We start from the raw sequence: 10,875 nt of genomic DNA on the forward strand, positions 1-10,875 counted from the left end.
CTAGCCCGCCCTGCTGGGGGTGGTTAGACCCCGGCCTGGTGCCCTAAATGGTTCAGTCTGCCCAGGTTTGTGCTTTTGTTTCCTGCGCTGGCCCTTTAAACCCAAAGACCCTCGGCGGGGGCAGTTGCATTTTATAAAGTGACTAATTTTCTGCCTGGGAGAATAACGAGGCTTTTTAATAGGTATAAACTGAATTTTACTGTATTATTTGATGGGTTTTTCTTCCTCGGATCAGTAAAGTCTCATAAAGAGAAGGCGCTCGCTCCTAATTGGATCCCGATGAAGCCGAGACGCGGGGCCCGACTTGCGCACCGAGCAGGATTTTCATTATTCTGCTGCTCCCAGTGATACTGACACAGCTCCGCGCCCCCCTATTAAACCCTTTCATCTGCCCACGGCCCCCCCTGTATTGTCTGTGTGGGATTTAAAGAAAAGCAATTTAAAACTTATTATGAAATTCATCTTATAGTGTCATAATGCTTTCTATTAAAGGGCATATAAACCCCCAAATAAAATGTTGCTTAAAGAAGGAATAAATCATTCTAAGCAACTCCCCAATACCCATTCATCCCTCATTCTCACTGGGTTTATAGTTATGTGTAACTGTCACTGTGTCTGTCCCTTTCCCTTCTCTGCACTGCTGGTTCTGACTCCTGATACAACTCCCCAATACCCATTCATCCCTCATTCTCACTGGGTTTATAGTTATGTGTAACTGTCACTGTGTCTGTCCCTTTCCCTTCTCTGCACTGCTGGTTCTGACTCCTGATACAACTCCCCCAATAATCCATTCATTCCTCATTCTCACTGGGTTTATAGTTATGTGTAACTGTCACTGGTGTCTGGTCCCTTTCCCTTCCCTGCACTGCTGGTTCTGACTCCTGATACAACTCCCCAATACCCATTCATCCCTCATTCTCACTGGGTTTTATAGTTATGTTGTAACTGTCACTGTGTCTGTCCCTTTCCCTTCCCTGCACTGCTGGTTCTGACTCCTGATACAACTCCCCAATACCCATTCATCCCTCATTCTCACTGGGTTTATAGTTATGTGTAACTGTCACTGTGTCTGTCCCTTTCCCTTCCCTGCCACTGCTGGTTCTGACTCCTGATACAACTCCCCAATACCCATTCATCCCTCATTCTCACTGGGTTTATAGTTATGTGTAACTGTCACTGTGTCTGTCCCTTTCCCTTCCCTGCACTGCTGGTTCTGACTCCTGATACAACTCCCCAATATCCATTCATTCCTCATTCTCACTGGGTTTATAGTTATGTGTAACTGTCACTGTGGTCTGTCCCTTTCCCTTCTCTGCACTGCTGGTTTCTGACTCCTGATACAACTCCCCAATACCCATTCATTCCTCATTCTCACTGGGTTTATAGTTATGTGTAACTGTCACTGTGTCTGTCCCTTTCCCTTCTCTGCACTGCTGGTTTCTGACTCCTGATACAACTCCCCAATACCCATTCATTCCTCATTCTCACTGGGTTTATAGTTATGTGTAACTGTCACTGTGTCTGTCCCTTTCCCTTCCCTGCACTGCTGGTTCTGACTCCTGATACAACTCCCCAATATCCATTCATTCCTCATTCTCACTGGGTTTATAGTTATGTGTAACTGTCACTTGTGTCTGTCCCTTTCCCTTCCCTGCCACTGCTGGTTCTGACTCCTGATACAACTCCCCAATACCCATTCATTCCTCATTCTCACTGGGTTTATAGTTATGTGTAACTGTCACTGTGTCTGTCCCTTTCCCTTCCCTGCACTGCTGGTTCTGACTCCTGATACCAACTCCCCAATATCCATTCATTCCTCATTCTCACTGGGTTTATAGTTATGTGTAACTGTCACTGTGTCTGTCCCCTTTCCCTTCCCTGCACTGCTGGTTTCTGACTCCTGATACAACTCCCCAATACCCATTCATCCCTCATTCTCACTGGGTTTATAGTTATGTGTAACTGTCACTGTGTCTGTCCCTTTCCCTTCCCTGCACTGCTGGTTCTGACTCCTGATACAACTCCCCAATACCCATTCATTCCTCATTCTCACTGGGTTTATAGTTATGTGTAACTGTCACTGTGTCTGTCCCTTTCCCTCCCTGCACTGCTGGTTCTGACTCCTGATACAACTCCCCAATATCCATTCATCCCTCATTCTCACTGGGTTTATAGTTATGTGTAACTGTCACTGTGTCTGTCCCTTTCCCTTCTCTGCACTGCTGGTTCTGACTCCTGATACAACTCCCCAATATCCATTCATTCCTCATTCTCACTGGGTTTATAGTTATGTGTAACTGTCACTGTGTCTGTCCCTTTCCCTTCCCTGCCACTGCTGGTTCTGACTGCTGATACAACTCCCCCAATATCCATTCATTCCTCATTCTCACTGGGTTTATAGTTATGTGTAACTGTCACTGTGTCTGTCCCTTTCCCTTCCCTGCACTGCTGGTTCTGACTCCTGATACAAACTCCCCAATATCCATTCATCCCTCATTCTCACTGGGTTTATAGTTATGTGTAACTGTCACTGTGTCTGTCCCTTTCCCTTCTCTGCACTGCTGGTTCTGACTCCTGATACAACTCCCCAATATCCATTCATTCCTCATTCTCACTGGGTTTATAGTTATGTGTAACTGTCACTGTGTCTGTCCCTTTCCCTTCCCTGCACTGCTGGTTCTGACTGCTGATACAACTGATACAAAATCTCCCCCATAAGTTGTAGGGCAGGAAATGATTTAATATTAGACACAGAGGACTTTCCCCCTATATTTATGATGAATAGGGGCAAGCTGCCCGGGCAATTAGTTTTGCCCATCTCTAGAGGTAACCCAACCTGCCCTGGCACTGCGCTTGCAGATAGGGAATGTTTGAAGTCTCAGTGGGTCTTGTTGCCATAGCTACGTGGCATCCCCCCCAAGCCCCATTGTTAGTGGGATCATATTAAATGCTTTCCGTGCCAGGATATTACCTCGTTGCTCCTGCCGCCCATTATCAAAGCATTTCTTCATTAAGATGTTAGTTGCCCCCCCTGGGCGGCCCCCTCTCCTCTCCCCTGGCAAAATGTATTTAGCCTCTGACTTGCCGTGTGTAAGATCATTTATGATCTCTTAATCTGAAGAGGAAAATCCTCTTAGTTATTTAGCTAAAGAGTTGCCTGAATGGGGCTCTAGCGGCTCCCATGAAGCCGCCTGTTTCTGTTTAGTCGAGTTCCCACGCCGAGGGTTCTGATCTCCGCCACTAGATTAGCCCCGCGCCCCTAACAAGCCCCTCTTTTCAGGTGGGAATCATCACAGTGGGCTCTTTCCTTAGTTCATCCTTCCCTGGGCCTTTCATGGGCAACAAAGGGAAATCCGATCAGAGCTGATTGCGGCGAGTTATAGAGAAAGGAGTCATTCTGTGCCGCTGTAGGGAGGGGTATTAGTGCCAACCTGTATAGCCTGGGCGCCTGGCATCATATACCCACAGTAACTGTATAATATATAGGCACAGTGTAACCCCCATATCCTATACACACAGTAACTGTATAATATATAGGCACAGTGTAACCCCCATATCCTATACACACAGTAACTGTATAATATATAGGCACAGTGTAACCCCCATATCCTATACACACAGTAACTGTATAATAATATAGGCACGCGCGTAAACCCCCATATCCTATACACACAGTAACTGTTATAATATATAGGCACGGCGTAACCCCCATATCTATACACACATAACTCCGTACTACACAAAGTAATGTAAATATATAGGCACAGTGTAACCCCATATCCTATACACACAGTAACTGTATAATATATAGGCACAGTGTAACCCCCATATCCTATACACACAGTAGTAACTGTATAATATATAGGCACAGTAACCCCCATATCCTATACACACAGTTAACTGTATAATATATAGGCACGGTGTAACCCCATATCCTATACACACAGTAACTGTATAATATTATAGGTGTAACCCCCATATTCTATACACACAGTAACTGTATAATATATAGGCCACGGCGTAACCCCCATATCCTATACACACGTAACTGTATAATATATAGCACAGTGTAACCCCCATATCCTATACACACAGTAACTGTATAATATATAGGCACAGTGTAACCCCCATATCCTATACACACAGTAACTGTATAATATATAGGCACAGTTGTAACCCCCATATCCTATACACACAGTAACTGTATAATATATAGGCAACAGTGTAACCCCCATATCCTATACACACAGTAACTGTATAATATATAGGTGTAACCCCCATATTCCTATACACACAGTAACTGTATAATATATAGGCACAGTGTAACCCCCATATCCTATACACACAGTAACTGTATAATATATAGGCACGGCGTAACCCCCATATCCTATACACACAGTAACTGTATAATATATAGGCACAGTGTAACCCCCATATCCTATACACACAGTAACTGTATAATATATAGGCACAGCGTAACCCCCATATCCTATACACACAGTAACTGTATAATATATAGGTGTAACCCCCATATCCTATACACACAGTAACTGTATAATATATAGGCGTAACCCCCATATCCTATACACACAGTAACTGTATAATATATAGGCACGGTGTAACCCCCATATCCTATACACACAGTAACTGTATAATATATAGGCACGGCGTAACCCCCAGGAGGGTGGGTGGCTCAGTGAATTAATATGGGCGCCTGTAGTTGCTAGGAAGTAATGGGCTGGGTAGTTACAGGCTAGTAGTTAGTTGTGCAGAACAGAAGGTGCAGGTATTTCAGACCTACGTGTAGGGATAATATATGAGCCCTTGTGCCGGTTCAGCTGTTTGAGGTTCGGCCGGACTCTCACGCTCATGGGACGGGGCCTTTAATGTTTATAAAATGAAAACCAGTCCTGTTATTCAGCCTAAGGAAAGACCTGAGCCCCTTACAGACACATTTATGATACAATATAAAAAAGCGAGGGTTTAGTTCCCTTTAAAACTGGAACTACTTTATGAATCAGCGCACCTGGGTATTAGACAATCGCCCTATGGCCGCTCCGGCCCCCAGCCCCATGCAGTAATCCTATAGGCATGTTAACATCATGATGTAATTGCTGATAAATCACATACAGATTTCTGTGTCACAACAAGTTACTATTACACGCATAGATACACGCGTGTGCTGCAGCGCCGGGCCCACCTTGTGCTCAGACTAGTTCTCATGTTACCCTTTATTTGGCCACAATAACCTTTATTATAGCTGATTGCATTTTTTGCCATTTAGACTGCTGCCTGGTTGCTATGCTCCCTCACCATAGTAACTTGGTAAAAACAAAAAAAACCAAGAGCAGTCAGCTGTGTCGTGCCTGTGGCTCTGCGGCACCAAACATGTAAATTTGAATAGCCAATCCTCTCAAGGCCCGCCTCTAATCCGCCCCATCCCATCTCTGATCCGCCCAATCCCACCTCTGATCCGCCCAATCCCACCTCTGATCCGCCCAATCCCACCTCTGATCCGCCCAATCCCACCTCTGATCCACCCCATCTCTCATCCACCCAATCCCATCTCTGATCCACCCAATCCCACCTCTGATCTGCCCCATCTATGATCCACCCCATCTCTGATCCGCCCAATCCCACCTCTGATCCGCCCAATCCCACCTCTGATCCGCCCAATCCCACCTCTGATCCGCCCAATCCCACCTCTGATCCGCCCAATCCCACCTCTGATCTGCCCCATCTATGATCCACCCCATCTCTGATCCGCCCAATCCCACCTCCGATCCGCCCAATCCCACCTCCGATCCGCCCAATCCCACCTCCGATCTGCCCAATCCCACCTCCGATCCGCCCAATCCCACCTCTGATCCTCCCAATCCCACATCTGATCCGCCCAATCCCACCTCCGATCCGCCCAATCCCACCTCTGATCCGCCCAATCCCACCTCTGATCCGCCCAATCCCACCTCTGATCCGCCCAATCCCACCTCCGATCCGCCCAATCCCACCTCTGATCCGCCCAATCCCACCTCTGATCCGCCCAATCCCACATCTGATCCACCCAATCCCACCTCTGATCCGCCCAATCCCACATCCGATCCACCCAATCCCACCTCTGATCCGCCCAATCCCACCTCTGATCCGCCCAATCCCACATCTGATCCGCCCAATCCCACCTCTGATCCGCCCAATCCCATCTCTGATCCGCCCAATCCCACCTCTGATCCACCCAATCCCACATCTGATCCGCCCCTTCCTAGCAGAGTCTACTCCAACTTTACAACTCCTTTCACCTACATCATAGCTCCACCCACCCCCAGCATAACTCCGCCCACTTATGGTACAACCTGCCCCTTGGTGGACCCACGTCCCGCCGCAGCCGGTATCTTATCAATCAACAGGTGGCAACCCTAGGAGGAATGCTGCATTGTGGGCAAAAAACATGGTGGTTTGTGTTCATAAATGAGGTTTCGTGTGCTTTTGTTGCTCCGCCCCAATGCCTGCTATGCCATTCTAATTTAAACTACAACTCCCAGCATCCCACTAAAAGCCAAAGGCTGCCAGTAGTTGAAGTTCAATCCCAGCTAGAGATCCTCACTGATTTATTTGCCCCTGTAACTGCCCCATCCCAGATACAACCCTTCTCTGACACCCGCCCCAAACCTTGGCACATTGGCATGTTATAATAAATCTAATTGGCCGAGAGAACACGGTGTTGCTTTTGCAGATCTGGAATTACTTTCATTTTGGAATGGGACAAATTCCTACCCCCCCCCCATTTTTTTTTGGCAATAGACTATTTTTTTGCAGTAAGTGGCACGTTTGATCGGGTTCCCGCGGCGGCGTCTCGGCCAGGCACATTCAGCGAGGTGTTTGGTTACATTCACTCACCAATCTCGGGGGCCAATTCAGCTGCTGAAACGTGTTTTGTGACTCCGCCTTCGCCATCTGGCCGTCAACTCTGACTGCCGCCCAAGTGATATCCCTTTCTGTCCTCTGGTTCTGACTCTCAAAACAAAGCAGCAGAAGTCGCTTCTCCTTCAGCAGGCTCCTGTTGTGTTGTTTCAGGAGTCAGAACCAGTGATGAGCGAATTTTTTCGCCAGGCATGGATTCGCAGCGAAATTCCGCATTTTGTGGTGAAATTTCTGCAAAATTTTGCCGCAAAAAATTACAGTCACGTGAAAAAAAGTCATGCGCGGAAAAATAAGGCGCAGTCGTCTATAATACCGAGGGCAGATTTGCTCATCACTAGTCAGAACCAGCAGTGCAGGGTATAAATGTAGCTGCATTGTGCTTCCCTGCTAATAAATCACTGCGGTGCAAATCCTAATCTATTTGGGTCAGTTTCCCTGCATAGAGGCTGCAGACTCGCTAGTAAAACCATCATTACTATTAAGCTTCCTGCTACAGGTATGGGATCCGTTACCCGGAAACCTGTAATCCAGAAAGCTCCGAACTACGGAAAGCCCGTCTCCTATCAGGGTTGGACTGGGGGGTGAAGAGCCCACCGGGGCTCCCATCCCAGGAGCCCTGCAGGTGCCCCCACCCAGGCGTGTCCCCTAACCCCCTGCCCGGGCCCCCCCTCCCGCCGGGGGGAGCGCCGGCATAATTACCCCTTTTTGGGGGCAGAACAGCCCTATTGTGTTTATTTAATGGTTAAATGATTCCCTTTTCTCTGTAATAATAAAACAGTACCTGTACTTGATCCCAACTAAGATATAATTACCCTTTATTGGGGGCAGAACAGCCCTATTGGGTTTATTTAATGGTTAAATGATTCCCTTTTCTCTGTAATAATAAAACAGTACCTGTACTTGATCCCAACTAAGATATAATTACCCCTTATTGGGGCAGAACAGCCCCTATTGGGTTTATTTCATGGTTAAATGATTCCCTTTTCTCTGTAATAATAAAACAGTACCTGTACTTGATCCCAACTAAGATATAATTACCCCTTATTGGGGCAGAACAGCCCTATTGGGTTTATTTCATGGTTAAATGATTCCCTTTTCTCTGTAATAATAAAACAGTACCTGTACTTGATCCCAACTAAGATATAATTACCCCTTATTGGGGCAGAACAGCCCTATTGGGTTTATTTAATGGTTAAATGATTCCCTTTTCTCTGTAATAATAAAACAGTACCTGTACTTGATCCCAACTAAGATAGTAATTACCCCTTATTGGGGCAGAACAGCCCTATTGGGTTTATTTAATGGTTAAATGATTCCCTTTTCTCTGTAATAATAAAACAGTACCTGTACTTGATCCCAACTAAGATATAATTACCCCTTATTGGGGCAGAACAACCCTATTGGGTTTATTTAATGGTTAAATGATTCCCTAGATATGAAGATCCAAATTACAGAAAAACCCCTTATCCGGAATACCCTTGGTCCTGAGCATTCTGGGTAGTGGGTTCTATACCTGGACTTTACAATTATTACTGATCAACCCCCACCCCTTGGGGATTCTGGGACTTGTAGTTTAACAATAGACAGATTGGGGGTCCCAGCCTTTCTATTGCTGACCTTGGGGAAGGGGTTAATGCTTTTCCCACTTAAACCTAATGTGCACCTAAACGCCATTGGCTTGGAATCAAACGATATCATCTGATTGGTGCATGACAGACGAGAGCATTTGTTTGTGACATCCAATCCCCTCTATTCGTCCCCTGAGTCCTATTAGCGCCATCCCTGGGATATACATAGCGCTGCCTGTGTGACTGAGCGGCCAATGGAGTGTCAGACGGAGGGATGTTCTGTTTCAGACCCAGCCGCCCAATTGGGGAAGGGTGGGGGGGTATATAATGGGCGGGGGGTGCTGAAAGTTCTGTACATGGGGCACATTTTATTTTATTTTTCTATGTTGATTGACAGCTTTCCAGAAACCGGATCCTCTCGAGCTCAGCCAATGGGATAATGAGGGGGCACTTTACATAAACAGAATGTTCCGTTGCCTTTTTTATACATGAAACTCACCTCACTGCTGGGTTCACATGCCGCAGACTGTACTAGTTACTGAGCAGCCATGCAGTTAGTGGCTAGTTAGCCAGACACGGGATTGGTTTAATTAAATAATATATTACTTTATAAAAATATAACGACCTTCTTTAGCTGCTCTGTGAGATTACAATCTACTCCCAGCCATAGATATTCTGTGTGCCTTATGGGTGAAGACACACGGAGCTACTAGTAGCAGCTACTTGTCACTGCTACTAAAATTCATTTACTGATAATTTCCCCTATGTGTGTTTAGCAGAGGCAATTCTCAGTGTTGTCCATGGCAGGGGATTTTCTGGCATTTAGTAGTGGTGACAAGTGGGCGGTATTGGGCCAAACTTGTATAGAAATTGCCAGTTGACTTGGGTTGACTTGGGTTGAGTTGAGTTGGGTAGGGGATAATATTAATAATATATAAATAAAGCAACTTGTACCCTGTGCTGGTTGTTAGAGACCCCCCGTACTTAAGGGTTGGGCTTCCATTCTGAACTAAAACCTTGGTGCCCCCCGATGCCCCATTTTGTTTCCAAGTCATTCATGGTGCCCAAAAGCAGATGCCCCAGAGGCCACAAGATGCACAACTGGTAAAGTGGGGCATTAACTACAGGGCTCCCTGGGGCCATCAACAGGGCTGCCATGAGAAGGGAACAGGGGCTATTACAGTCAAGGGACCTGGGGGGTTTGGACTTGATTGGGCAGGGTTTGGGCATAATAAGGGTCTGGTTGGAGTGGATCGAAGCATTATTTTCATTGATGCCCCATTTTTTTTGGTTGACAGGGCCACCCATGGCGACAGGTGGCTGGTAGAGGGCTAATAACTGGGACCCCCTGGGGGTAGGGCCTGTTAAACGTACAGGGGCCCCATGATAACTGATGGTTCCATTTGGGCCAAATGGTGAATCCAATGAGCTCCCTAGGGGCATCTCCAGTGCTCCTCGGGGGCGGGGCAGACTTAGTTACAGTAATGCTTCATTGGTTAACACTGGGGGAGAATGGTATTCCCCCCACCCTTCCTAACACTGGTTCTGCAGTAGGAACTATGACATTTTAGGGGTCATTCACAAAGGAAAGTGCAGTACACAAAGTGCACTGTGGTTTTTACCCATAATGCATTGTTGTTTTTTCCCACATAATTCCAGGGTGCACTGTGTCTATATGTCATAATGAGCCCTTTTATATTTTGGGGGGATTCCATGAGCATCAGTCACAAATGTATATGGGGAGGGGGGGCAAGGAACAGTACAAAAAGATTTCCTGTCTGTTAATAATGAATTCATTATATTCTGCAGGGCTACATAGGAACCAGTGCAGTCTGGAGCAGGGCTACATAGGAACCAGTGCAGTCTGGAGCAGGGCTACATAGGAACCAGTGCAGTCTGGAGCAGGGCTACATAGGAACCAGTGCAGTCTGGAGCAGGGCTACATAGGAACCAGTGCAGCCTGGAGCAGGGCTACATAGGAACCAGTGCAGCCTGGAGCAGGGCTACATAGGAACCAGTGCAACCTGGGGCAGGGCTACATAGGAACCAGTGCAGCCTGGGGCAGGGCTACATAGGAACCAGTGCAGTCGGGAGCAGGGCTACATAGGAACCAGTGCAGTCTGGAGCAGGGCTACATAGGAACCAGTGCAGTCTGGAGCAGGGCTACATAGGAACCAGTGCAGTCTGGAGCAGGGCTACATAGGAACCAGTGCAGTCTGGAGCAGGGCTACATAGGAACCAGTGCAGTCGGGAGCAGGGCTACATAGGAACCAGTGCAGCCTGGAGCAGGGCTACATAGGAACCAGTGCAGTCTGGAGCAGGGCTACATAGGAACCAGTGCAGTCTGGAGCAGGGCTACATAGGAACCAGTGCAGTCTGGAGCAGGGCTGCA

The sequence above is a fragment of the Xenopus tropicalis genome, chromosome 7 (assembly GCF_000004195.4).
Source record: "Xenopus tropicalis strain Nigerian chromosome 7, UCB_Xtro_10.0, whole genome shotgun sequence".
NCBI classification, from domain to species: Eukaryota; Metazoa; Chordata; class Amphibia; order Anura; family Pipidae; genus Xenopus; species Xenopus tropicalis.